This window comes from Scardinius erythrophthalmus (assembly GCF_964197995.2).
Source record: "Scardinius erythrophthalmus genome assembly, chromosome: 7".
In the NCBI taxonomy this organism is placed as follows: domain Eukaryota; kingdom Metazoa; phylum Chordata; class Actinopteri; order Cypriniformes; family Leuciscidae; genus Scardinius; species Scardinius erythrophthalmus.
In genome coordinates, this window is record NC_138227.1 from 6,848,083 (window position 1) to 6,861,848 (window position 13,766).

At 44.4% G+C, this 13,766-nt stretch overlaps 1 protein-coding gene across 1 annotated transcript in view; it reads left to right on the forward strand.

The window, feature by feature from the left end:
- The first annotated feature begins 539 nt into the window (after positions 1-539).
- The window catches only part of LOC308693960 (alpha-2-macroglobulin-like), a 72,661-nt gene continuing 59,434 nt past the window's right edge, over positions 540-13,766 (forward strand). Inside the window, exon 1 of the mRNA XM_081371152.1 lies at positions 540-629. The gene's annotated coding sequence lies outside the window, so the exon portion shown is untranslated. The remainder of the gene's footprint in view (positions 630-13,766) is intronic.

A 13,766-nucleotide genomic window follows, 5' to 3' on the forward strand; every position in this document is an offset into this window, starting at 1 on the left:
TCCCTTATTATATATACGTGAATGGATATCCCTTATTTTGCCATCCTAATCTTTAAGTCCCCAAATCCCAAATCAAAAACAGTACATTTGTCGTTTCAAAAATGAAAAATGTTTGTTTTAAGCTGAGAAAATAAGCCAAGATACTTTGCATAATGTCATTCAAAAAACAAGTGAGATATTGTTTCAAGTTTAGAGTTACAGAATGTGAAGAGATGTCTTGAAATTAGAAAGAAAAGAGTTACAGTTCTATAATCAAGTTCTTTCAGCTTGTTAAGAGGGCATTTTATATCCATTGTAGGTCCTCATGCTGTAGAATATTTATTTTGTCCTTGTAGTAGGTTGAAAAATGTATGTATATGTTAAAATAAAAGAGGGAAAAAAGGACACCCCTTTAAAATGTTGTATTGTTCATAAATGATGCTTTCAACATTCATTTATTGATGGGTAAATTCATCGTTACATTCTTTGTTGTGGGTAAAGAAAATGTTTCTGTTATTATTATCTCCTGTAGAGGGCGTTTAGCGCTGTTGAACTAAGTCACTACACCGGATTCGTCAGAGATGATTACACTTTGCCGGAGCTTACAGCCAGTACTCCTGTCTCACAGCGTTTCATTTATCATTATACAGGTGAGCGAAAACGATTCTAAACCTGGTCGAAACTGATGTTAAAAACTGTGTTTCAAACATGTAGCCTATATGTTGATTTTTGGGAAGTTACTGAGAAAGACTGTTAGTTTTGTTCTTACGCATGCAGTAGTAATGAGTCAAATATCAGATTACAAACGAGTGACAAATATGTGAATTTGAAGCGAAATGAGAGAAAATACTCATGTTAAAAGAGTTTAGGAATGTTTCTGAAGTGTCTTATGTGTTGATTGTAATTTGATGATAAAGTTTAAGCGAGTTAAATGTACATTTGCTACTGGACTGGAGTTATCTCGAGCGTAAATGACTGCGGTAAATGACAAGCCAGCCGCCGCCCCTTACTGGCAAACTAGCCGCCGCTATATTTCGCTGTTTACGCAAAGTCATGATGTCATGTTGCGTCAGGCCGTCATCTGGATTGAAAACAATTGATCTTCCGGCGAAGGCTATTTCACATCTATCTATCTATCTGTCTATCTGTCTATCTATCTATCTATCTATCTATCTATCTATCTATCTATCTATCTATCTATCTATCTATCTATCTATCAATCTATCTATCTATCTATCTAATTATATATCTATTTATAACTATCTATCTATCTATCTATCTATCTATCTATCTATCTATCTATCTATCTATCTATCTATCTATCTCTATAATTATCTATCTATCTCTATAATTATCTATCTATTTATAATTATCTATCTAAAGATCTCTATAATTATCTATCTATTTATCTATCTCTATAATTATCTATCTATCTATCTATCTATCTATCTATCTATCTATCTATCTATCTATCTATCTATCTATCATTACCACTATAATTTTATATCCATCCATCCATCCTAAAATAATAATATGCTGTTGTGTCTATACATTAAGAAAATCATATTTAAAAAAATCCTAGTTTACACAGAGTACACCTTCTCACCGTGTAACCTGCCAGCCCGTTCTCATCCCAAGGCGTCATAGTACTGACGCTGTTGACATTTCGTCTGCATCAAACGCACATGGCACCCTTTATTGTCAATATGAGACGCAGATATGAGCCAGAAGGCGCCTCCTAGCGGTCTAACCCTAAACCTACCCCAGACCTAAACCTAAAGGGTGCCATGTGCGTTCGATGTAGACGAAATGTCACAAGGGTCAGTATGTGACGTCCAAGGATGAGAATGCGTTGAACCTGCACAGTTTCAGGACATTCTGATGTTGTATTACAAAATAAGAGCCCTCCAAAATTCATAAATACGCTGTTGAGTCTATACATTCAGAAAATCATAAAAAAAAAAAAAAAATACTAGTTTACACAGCCCAATTTCACCTTTAGGGTGTACTCACACTAGGCACGGTTGCCATGAACCGGGCCCGAGTACGATTGTCCCCCCTCCCCACTCCCCCTTTGGCCTGCACTCACATAGGGTTTCAGCATTCGTGCCGGAGCACGCTTACGTCATTATGGTGCAACGGTTTCGGGATAAACAGAAAGAGCGGCGCTCTCACTGAACACAATGGAGTTCATCGCTCTGTTTACTTTGTGGATAATTTTGAGTCGTTTGGTCCACGGTGGTCCACAGCCCTCTCACAGCCTGTTGTTAAACAGATCTATCGCCTTTGGGGCACGAAAATTTTCACGTAATCGTGCTGCTCGTATGAGGAGGTTTCGAATTGCACCTCTGCCGTAGACCAAAGCGACCCTTTCCCCGCCAATGTTGGTTTTGGAGCGTCGCAAAACCGTAACGTCGCACGTCCTGTTCCGTGCTCCAGCACAGTTAGCGCTCACACTGCATGCGAACCGCGCCCGAGTCCAACTGAACCGTGCTCTGGCCCACCTCTTCCAAGCGGGCCAGGGCCGGCTAATTGAGCCGCGCCCGGGCACGGTTCGGAGCACTCACACTAGTCAAACGAACCGCGCTTTGGTGGTCAAACGCACTCGGGCACGGTTCAAACTGGCTAGTGTGAGTACACCCTTAGATAGAGAGTACACCTTCTCAACATGTCACATGCACAGTTTGCACAGTTTCAGGACATTCTGATATTGTATTACAAAATAAGAGCCCTCCAAACTTCATAAATACGCTGTTTTGGCTTTACATTCAGAAAATGGTAAAAAAAAAAAAAAAAATCCTAGTTTACACAGCCCAATTTTACTTCAGATGTAGAGTACACCTTCTCACCGTGTCACCTGCACAGTTTCACGACATTCTGATGTTGTATTACAAAATAAGAGCCCTCCTAAATTAGGGCTGGGCGATATGGCTGAAAACTGTATCGCGATATAAGCGTTTCATATCGGTCAATATCAATAATTATTGATATTTTTATGACCTATTTAAAATAAGGACCAGGAGAAAAATATATTACACTTAAACTTTTTTATTTTAAATTTAATCTTCCTCTGATTATAATCCCCTCAGTTATAGAGGCAGAAATATCAACACAACCATGGCAAACATTTAAATAATTAAAACGTAAACATAGAGACATAGCCGCGTAAACATAGCCGCAGACCCTCCGTCTACTCGTCGCCGAGGTCGGCCTTCTGCGGCGTCCTCCGCTCCTGCTAAGCCCCAGCAGCAGCAACCATCCAGGCCTCAGCGCGGAGCAAGCCGTTGGAAGCCGCCCCCGCCCGTCCAGGCCGCTGCCAAACCAGGAGGCAAGCGACGGTGCAAACGACCCTGAGACGGGCGGCCCGGAGGTGGATCAAGTTGCTCTTCAGGAGATGGCGAAGGCGCCACTCCTTCCCCCGGTGGAGGGCCAGGCGGAGAATCTTTTGTTTCCTTTTCTTTTTGTTCCGCCACTGACCCACGGGCACCCACATTTTCCAAAAAAGAGCAATTTCTGAAACCTCTGGGCCCCAAGAGGGCGCGCTTGGCAGTCGACGACGCCGCCATGCCTTGTCACTCCCCAGCCCCTCTTTCATCGCCAGCAGGCAGCAGTGGCTGTGTCCTGGACGCACTGACGCCTCCGCACACTCGCTCTGCCCTTCGACGGAAGCAGGTATGTGTTCCACCACACACTCAGACCCCACTTCGGGCCGCTGTGCCGTCCGAGTCGGGTCCCTGCATTCCGCCGCGCTGCCCCACCCCGGGTTCGTCTGTGGTGCCGTTGGTCCCGCTTGCTCGGTCTCTGGGAGCCTGGTTAATAGGGATGCACCGATGCATCGGCTGAACATCGGTAACGGCCGATATTTGCCTCGTTAACTGCCATCGGCCATCGGGAAATAAAAATGACATTCGCCGATGTCACATGGGCGTCAGTTTGGTTTGATATGCTGGGGACAGAGACGCATTCGGAAGTGCATTTTCAGAAGTGCTGGGTACAATGACGCATTTATTTATTTATTTTTCTATGAGAAAACTCCTTTTCTCGAGAAAAGAACGACCATGGTGTGTAGCAGAAGAAGCGGCGGAGTATGCACGATCCGCGAGTGCTGAAGACGTTCTGCACGGCTTTGATGGGTGCGCAGGAGGACACAAATGGGCGGCGACCGCTTCTTCCAGTGGCGGGAGCTTTTCCCTCAGCGCCGTCAACAGATAGAGCGTTAACTGTACACACCGCCGCCGACTTGAGCTGCAAAGAAGCTCTGGCCTCCCTGTCAAGGACGCTTGTCAAAAAGTACGGGGAAGCTTGACCGCTCTGAATAGTGAGTGAGAGCGCGCGCGCGGTCGGGGCTCTCTCTCTCTCTCGCAGAAGAGCGCGTGCGCGTTTAAAATTTAATATGAACATTCACCCGTGTTTTTTCCCTCATAAATGCGAACACGAAAAATAAAATGAATATTATAATGTTTTTTTTTGTTGGGTCAGACAATGATTACCAAATTTCTCTCTCATATTGCTCCTCATAACAACTGAAAAAGAACTTATAAGGTTATAACTGTCAACCAGAAAGTGACATTAAAGGTTTTTTTTGTTTCATAAATTGCTTGGTCTGATTGAATTTGTGCTCATTCTAGGATAGTGTGATCAAGAGCCGAAAGACTTGTATGTTTCAGTGGCACAAAAGAAGGAATAAATAACAAAAAGAAAAAACATCGGCATCGGCATCGGCCATCGGCCAAGTTGTTATGTTAAACATCGGTATCGGTATCGGCCCAGAATTTCCCAATCGGTGCATCCCTACTGGTTAATGCTTCCCAGCCCGTCTCGCTGGCTCATCCGTACCATCAGACTCGGCTATGCGATTCAGTTCGCCCGGCGTCCCCCTGCTTTCAAGGGCATTCTGTTCAACCGTGTTCTGGCGGACAATGCCCCTGTGCTCAGGGCGGAGATCGCAGTCCTACTGGCGAAGGACGCGATCGAGCCGGTCCCTCCAGCCGATATGAAGACCGGCTTCTACAGCCCGTACTTCATTGTACCCAAGAAAGGTGGTGGGTTACGACCAATCTTGGACCTGCGCGTTCTGAACCGGTCCCTTCACAGGCTACCGTTCAAGATGCTTACGCAGAAACGCATTTTCAAATGCATCTGTCCCCAAGATTGGTTTGCAGCGATCGACCTGAAGGACGCGTACTTTCATGTCTCGATTCTCCCTCGACACAGACCGTTTCTCCACTTTGCGTTCGAGGGACGGGCATATCAGTAGAAGGTCTTACCCTTCGGGCTGGCCCTGTTGCCCCGCGTCTTCACGAAAGTCGCGGAGGCGGCCATTGCTCCCATGTGCGAGCGTGGTGTTCGCATCCTCAACTACCTTGACGACTGGCTTATTCTGGCCCAGTCGAGAGAGCAGTTGTGCGAACACAGGGACATGGTGCTCAGTCAGCTTCAGGTCTGTGGACGGGGCCTCAACTGCATTGGCACATCAACTGCCTCGAGTTGTTAGCAGTACGTCTTGCACTGAGCCGTTTCAAAACACTGCTACTAGGCAAGCACGTACTGGTCCGTACGGACAACACTGCGACCGTTGCGTACATCAACCACCAGGGTGGTCTACGCTCCCGCCGCATGTCACAACTCGCCCGCCATCTCCTCCTCTGGAGTCAGAAGCATCTGAGGTCGCTTCGTGCCGTGTACATTCCGGGCCTGCTCAATCGTGCAGCCGACGAGCTCTCACGACAGCAGGTGCTACCGGGTGAATGGCGACTCCATCCCCAGGTGGTCCAGCTGATTTTCAGGCGCTTCGGGACCGCACAGGTAGATCTGTTTGCCGCCCCGGACACGTCTTACTGCCAGTTGTTCTATTCCCTGACCGAGGGGACCCTCGGCACGGATGCTCTGGCACACAGCTGGCCCCGGGGCCTTCGCAAGTATGCGTTTCCCCCAGTGAGCCTTCTTGCACAGACCTTGTGCAAAGTCAGGGAGGACGAGGAGCAGGTCTTGTTAGTTGCGCCGTATTGGCCCAACCGGACCTAGTTCCCGGAACTAGTGCTCCTCGCGACAGCCCCTCCCTGGCCCATTCCTCTGAGAGAGGATCTGCTCTCTCAGAGACAGGGCACCATATGGCACCCGCGTCCAGACCTCTGGAAACTCCATGTCTGGTCCCTGGACGGGACGCGGAGGTTCTAGGTGACCTACCCCCTGCGGAAGTTGACACCATCAATTCCGCTAGAGCCCCCTCTACGAGGCGCCTCTATGCGTTGAAGTGGAGCCTGTTCGTTGACTGGTGCTTCTCTCACGAGGAGAACCCCCGATCTTGCTTGATCAGAGCCGTGCTTTCCTTCCTGCAAGAAGGGCTGGAGCGAAGGCTGTCTCCCTCCACCCTTAAAGTGTATGTTGCCGCTATTGCTGCACATCACGATGCTGTTGATGGTAAGTCTTTGGGAAAGCTTGACCTGATCGTCAGGTTCCTGAGGCGAGCGAGGAGACTGAATCCTCCTCGCCGACTCTCTATACCCTCTTGGGATTTGTCTCTGGTCCTTTCGGCACTTCAGAGACCACCCTTTGAGCCTCTGCAATCAGCTGAGTTAAAAATTCTGTCCTGTAAGACAGTACTCCTGGTTGCATTGGCCTCTATCAAGAGGGTAGGGGACCTGCATGCATTTTCGGTCGACGAATCGTGCCTAGAATTCGGCCCGGATAACTCTCACGTCATCCTGAGACCCCGGCCCGGATACGTGCCCAAGGTTCCTACCACTCCCTTCCGGGACCAGGTAGTGAACCTGCAAGTGCTGCCTTCGGAGGAGGCAGACCCAGCCCTGGCTTTTCTCTGTCCCGTTCGCGCTCTGCGTCTGTACGTGGACAGAACGCAAAGCCTCAGGACCTCAGATCAGCTCTTCGTCTGTTACGGAGGCCAGCAGAAAGGGAAGGCTGTCTCCAAGCAGAGGATGGCCCACTGGATAGTGGATGCCATCACCTTGGCTTACGAAGCCCAAGGCGTGCCCTGCCCGCCTGGGTTGAAAGCCCACTCCACTAGGAGTGTCGCTTCTTCCTGGGCGCTGGCACACAGCGCCTCGCTGACAGACATCTGTAGAGCTGCGGGTTGGGCGACACCTAACACGTTCGCTAGGTTTTATAGCTTACGGGTTGAGCCGGTTTCTTCCTGTGTGCTCTTTTCTACTAGCCGGTAACACAGAAGTTCCCGCTCTAGTGTCGGCTTGCTGCGCCACTCCCTTCCTAGGAACGGATACGTGTGCTTTTTACTCCAGTCAAGTTCCCCATGGGTGAACCCTGTGAGTTCCTCTGCACCCCTTCGGCAGTCGGACGTTGTGGAGCGTCCGACGCCAGGCCTAGTGTTCGTATGCTTGTATAACTTGTGCTAGGCTGGGTTCCATATGTGCGATCCCTGCGGCGATCCCATATGTGTATTCTTCCACGACCAGCTCCCTGCGGTGAGCCCGTGTCTTCCCTTGGCAGAGTCTGCTCTGCCGTCACTCTCCGGTGTGTCTCCCCCTTCGGTTGGAGCCACCCCAGTGACATTCCATATGTCGCACTGCCCCGTCGGCCAGTCCATATGTGTATTCTCCACATGTCACCTCCCTTCGGGCAGGATGTGGCTCCGCAGCGTTCTTTCCCCTGGAAAGGTACGCTTTCCCAGTGTTATCCAAGAGTTCCACTGTGTGGGGTATAATGGAACAGCAGTTGAACTCCCTCTACGCAGGTCTTCCGCCCCAGCAGTTGGGGGTCTGAGAGTCTTGCGTAGGGCGCTGGATGTGGCCGCAACCGTGGCGTTTTCCATGGGATCCCAATTACGTCGTCACGTCGTCGTTACGTCGAACGTGAGCGACTGAAAGGTAATGTCTCGGTTACTGATGTAACCCTCGTTCCCTGAAGGAGGGAACGGGAGACGTAACGTCCCGTCGCCACCGTTGCTGACCATCGCTGCATGGCCGTCACAAATCTTGGCTCCTCAGCGAAAAACAATGTGTGCGTGCGCCCGCTTCCTGTTTATACCCGCGCGGCGGGGTGGGGGCGCGTGACGCGATTCATGCACGCCAACGTTCATTGGCTCGTTCTGTAGACACTCGAAGTTGATAGGGCTCCCTGAAGTGATACCAATTACGTCGTCACGTCGACGTTACGTCTCCCGTTCCCTCCTTCAGGGAACGAGGGTTACATCAGTAACCGAGACGTTTAAGGTAATGGTGAAAACCATTTTAGAACAGCAGCGAAAATGTAAAAGTAGGCTATATAAACTTTAATATATCCTTTTATTAAAACGGGTGCTTTGCTGTCCTTTTACTTACACTTTTGCGCAGAGACAATTTTATGTCCTATAAATGTGTCTTATTTTTGATAATCCGCGCAGATTTCAGTTGATGATTCTGTTTAAAGTTATTAATAACAAATCATGGATGAAAGAGAAAGAAAATAGCAGAATGTGCTTTATATCGAAAATAAATATTAAAAGCGCGATAAGTCGCGAAAGAGAACTGATACTGACAGGATGCTGTGCACGCGCTCCGAGCGCAACACGGACAAGCAGTTTGTCTCCGGTTGCGCGTCTAAACGGCCAAATAAACACAGAAATATTTCAAAACGCCAAGTCGAGTATTCCCGTAAACACAGTAGATGTAAGTACTATGTACTGAACATTCTGTTGTTTTTTTTGTTTTTTTTTGCACTTGAGTGCAATACATTTTGGTTGAAAAAATCGTGTAAGAGAATCGTGATCTCATTTCCCATGGAGAAAGATTCACATTTTAGCAAGAATCGTGCAGCAGCCCTAAATCCAACACTAGATAACGATAAGGCGCAATCAAACTTGATTCTGTTACCTACATGACTGGCTGTAAAGGGGGTCGCACACCGGACGAAAAAAGCGCAGCGCGTCTTTGCAAATAATGCAAATAAAGATGCAGATAATGTATTTTGCATCTTTAAAATGCAAATGCATTATTCTCCATGAGTGTACACACACCGGCGGTGCCATTCAGTGTCTGTCCGCAGCGCCTACGGCTCAGGACCTTGCTCAAAATCCTGCCACGACACAGAATGCCATTTACATTGTTTTATATTAAATGTACATGTATTTGTCTCAAATCATAATTAATGTACTGACTTCACCCTGTGCTGCAATATGCATTCAGTTTTACATTCATTTACAGAAATCAGCTGCTTGAATGAAAATAGTTGATGTGGATTTTCAGGTGATATTCTCATTAACGGACGATCTGAGGTGAAATTGGGCTATGTAAACTGTGTATTTTTTTTTTAATGATTTTCTGAATGTAAAGCCAAAACAGCATATTTCCTGAAACTGTGCAGGTGACACGGTGAGAAGGTGTACTCTGTGTAAACTAGGATTTTTTTAAAATATGATTTTCTTAATGTATAGACACAACAGTATATTATTATTTTAGGATGGATGGATGGATGGATAGATATAAAATTATAGTGGTAATTATAAATAGATAGATAATTATAGAAATAGATAGATAGAAATAGATAGATAATTATGGAGATAGATAGATAGTTATAAATAGATAATTATAGAGATAGATAGATAATTATAAATAGATAGATATTTATATAGATAGATAGATAGGTAGATAGATAATTATAGAGATAGATAGATAGATAGATAGATAGATAGTTATAAATAGATAATTATAGAGATAGATAGAGAGATAGTTATAAATAGATAGATAGACAGACAGACAGACAGACAGACAGACAGACAGAAAGAATAAATTAATGTGAAATAGCCTTCGCCGGAAGATCAATTGTTTTCAATCCAGATGACAGCCTGACGGTTTTACCGTAATAGCTAGTTTATGCGCGAACAGCGAAATATAGCGGCGGCTAGTTTGACAGTACACTTCGGGGTGGCGGCTGGCTTGACCGCAGTCCAAAAACGGCAGTGCATGTATGTGTGAACTGGAGCCAAAATGGCGGCTTGCATGTAAAACATGAGGTTAGAGTGAAGCCAAATGCGAGATTCATTTATGTGACAGTGTTAAAATGGAATTACTGTTAATGATGATGTGAAAACATGTGAAAACAGTAGCAGGTCAATGTATTGTGATTGATTATAATGTGTTGCAGAACAAGTCAAGTATAGACAAAAGTAATTTTGGAAAAGCCTTTATTGAAAAGTTATTTTCTGTAATGGAATGTGTTGTGTTTAGGGATGCTCATTTCGATTAATTTTCCCAACCGACAACCGCCGCTCGTTAATCGATTATTAACCGTTAACTGATAAGAAAGATAATAATATTGAATTGCCATTAAATACAAATAAAATTGACGCGTATCTGTGACCCTTTAAAAAAATACAAACACTTTTTTTTTATCAAAGGGTTTATTTTAACGTGCAAAGTGCAAACAGCAGCATACAGAACAGATCAACAACAGAACCTGGATTTAGTTTAAATTTTCACGCACCTGCAGCATTTCTGACAGTGAGAGAAAAACAATAAAATAATACAAATAAAAAACAAAATAGGCCTACACTAAATATATTTTTTAAACTTAAATAATTAACAAATTAAGATGACAAAAAGAAAACACTGAATCCGTTTGAACGAAGCTTTCAAAAACTGGCAATTTTTTTTCCGTAAACAGGCCCTGTTTAGCCTACACGAGAACGCTCGCGGGTGAAAACGTAAAAATAGTTTATCAGATGTGCCTTTCGTTTAGACGGCGACGGCGTTTTGGGGCTTAAAACGGCAAAAAAGTGAAACCACCCTCCAGGGTGGTAATCTTAAAAACGCTCCACCGTCGCGTTCCCGTCAAGGGTAAAAACATAGACAGGGTAAAAACGCAAAGTCTGCTAGACAGTGAAGGCGCCGATCACCGGTCCATTGTCACCTAGCCGCCTGGAGTGCATACTACATCGAATTTCACACACTTTTGCGTCACCATATGCACGCAGATGCACAGTGCTTCTTTTCGCTTGCTTCATTTTGCTTGCCTTGCTCGAAAAAAAATGTCTTTCACGTGAGTGTCTTTATTTTTAAACCATGCAGCAAAAAAAAAAACTTAAAAAAACTTAAAAAAAAAAAAAAACGTTTTAAACCGTTTAACTGATAGTATTAATCGGTAATTTTTTTTACTTTCGGTTAACGGTTAAACGGTCAATATGAGCATCCCTAGTTGTGTTACAGAGAAACAAGTAATTGTTGTTCTGTAAAGTTACATATGTTAATGTTGTGAATACATTGAGAGCTAAGAAAAACGAGAGAGTTAATTAAACTTTGCCGGAGCTTACAGCCAGTACTCCTGTCTCACAGCGTTTCATTTATCACTCTACAGAGCCGGCAGAAGTGGTTAATTCACCTCACCCATTCAGGCTTCCCAGCCCTGATGCGAGTAACATCCTCATTAATTGTCATTATTAATTGAATTCATTATTAATTATTCATTGTTGAAAAACAAACAAATATCAATAACAAATCACTTTAACCAAAGTCATTGTGAAGTCAGAAACTTCACTCATCCCATCACAGCCGAGTACGAGACATACTATTATTCCTAAAAACCAAAATAACTCACAATAATATATCGGGAAGTCTACAATGTTACAAACAACAGGCAGAAAAACAAACATGGTAAATCTTCATCATGGTGTAGGATCTCAAGTAAATATATGTATTGTTTAATTGCTCATCAAAAATATTTACTTTACTTATTTTAATGATACAATATTTTCAGACACCATATTAGGAAGGGGTCGAGGGATTTGCAAATATAAACAAACATTTACTGTAACTCTTTCACTCTCACTGAGTGGGTGTAGGGGATTGTTGACCCTTGATTTCAGTGTTGATTGGTTTCAGGACACAGGTCAGGTGCCTGTTTTTTTCTGTGTGTAGTTTGTGCAGAAGATACACTATATTGCCAAAAGTTTTGGGACCTCTGCCTTTACATGCACGTGAACTTTAATTATCTCCCATTCTTAATATGGAGTTGGCCCACCCTTTGCAGCTTCAACTCTTCTGGGAAGGCTTTCCACAAGGTTTAGGAGTGTGTTTATGGGAATTTTTGACCATTCTTCTAGAAGCGCATTTGTGAGTTCAGGCACTGATGTTGGACGAGAAGGCCTGGCTCGCAGTCTCTGCTCTAATTCATCCCAAAGGTGTTCAATCGGGATGAGGTCAGGACTCTGTGCAAGCCAGTCATGTTCCTCCACACTAAACTCATCCATGTCTTTATGGACCTTGCTTTGTGCACTGGTGCGCAGTCAGGAACCGGAAGGGCCATTCCTAAACTGTTCCCACAAAGTTGGGAGCATGAAATTGTCCTAAATGTCTTGGTATGCTGAAGCATTAAGAGTTCATTTCACTGGAACTAAGCGGCCAATCCCAACCCCTGAAAAACAACCCCACACCATTATCCCCCCTCCTCCAAACTTTAGACTTGAAACAATCCAGTCGATCAAGTACCGTTCTCCTGGCAACCGCCAAACCCAGACTCGTCCATCGGTTTGCCATCGGATAAATTACCTAAATTAATAACTTTTTTTACAACAAAAATGAACCATCACTGAACTTACTTAAACTGGACTGTGGCGCTATTTTCTTCTAAAATTGCTGTATAGCCGAAACAAACATTGTTGCATTATTTTCATGTTATCACTGTAAAGCTGCTTTGAAACAAACTGTATTGTAAAAAATGCTGTATGTAACAGTAATGGGTGGATGGTCTTTAGTAGAGCCCGACCGATATATCGGCAGGCCGATATTATCGGCCGATATTAGGCATTTTCAAAACTATCGGTATCGGCATTTATAACGGCCGATAAATTAATATTTCAAAAATAAAATAAAAACGGACGAAACACCCTTCAACCATGTTATGAGTGTTGGCGTTGTATAGTTTGTCCACCAGAGGGCACTCTACACCGTCCCTGTTGGCAACACTCGTGTATAACGCGCCACACATTCAGCAACCTGTTGATCCAGCCAGAGTCGGGCAGAGAGAACCGCGAGTGAGATCATCGGTGAATTGTGTTCATGGTGAGTTGGTAACGACTCACGAGACATACATTGCTTGAATAACAATTAAAAGAACATCCCTATCAGTAATCTTAACTCAAATAAGGATGACAAAATTCGTGACTCATGTCCAGTTTTGCTGCGGTTAAATAAGCCGAGAGTGAAGCGGAACAACGCGACGTAGGCTATATTCACATAAAATGTTAACACTGCTGTTCACAAAAGTTCATAATGTGCATGTGCTTTAATGCTTTGTCGGTTAAACATTTAATTTTAAATGCTGATGCGCTGTTCTAACGTGTGCGTTTCTCAGCGCGTACATGTGAAGCTCACATGCACTAAAAGCCTTTCTACCAGCGCCTGGATACTGGACTAAGTTATCTTTCGAGTATTATTGTGCTAATACTGTTAAATACACACAAGATTTACATAAACAATGTCGGTTGTCCGCTTGTCAAATGCGTGTACATTAGACGTGTCATGCTCAGCTCTTAAACAGACAGTAGCAATTGTAAACACATTGCCGCTTGTCCTTAAAGGGATAGTTCACCCAATAATAAAAATGATCTCATTATTTACAGGCACTCTAATGTTGTTCCAACTGTATTAATTTCCAACTGTATTAATTTCCTTCTAATATTAATAGTTTGAAGAATGTGGGTAACCAAACAGTAGCTAGTCCCCATTGACTTCCAAAGGAGAAAAATATACTATGGAAGTCACGGGGGTACATCAACTGTTTGGTTACCCACATTCATCCAAATAACTTATTTTCAACAGAAGAAAAAAAACAACTTGAGA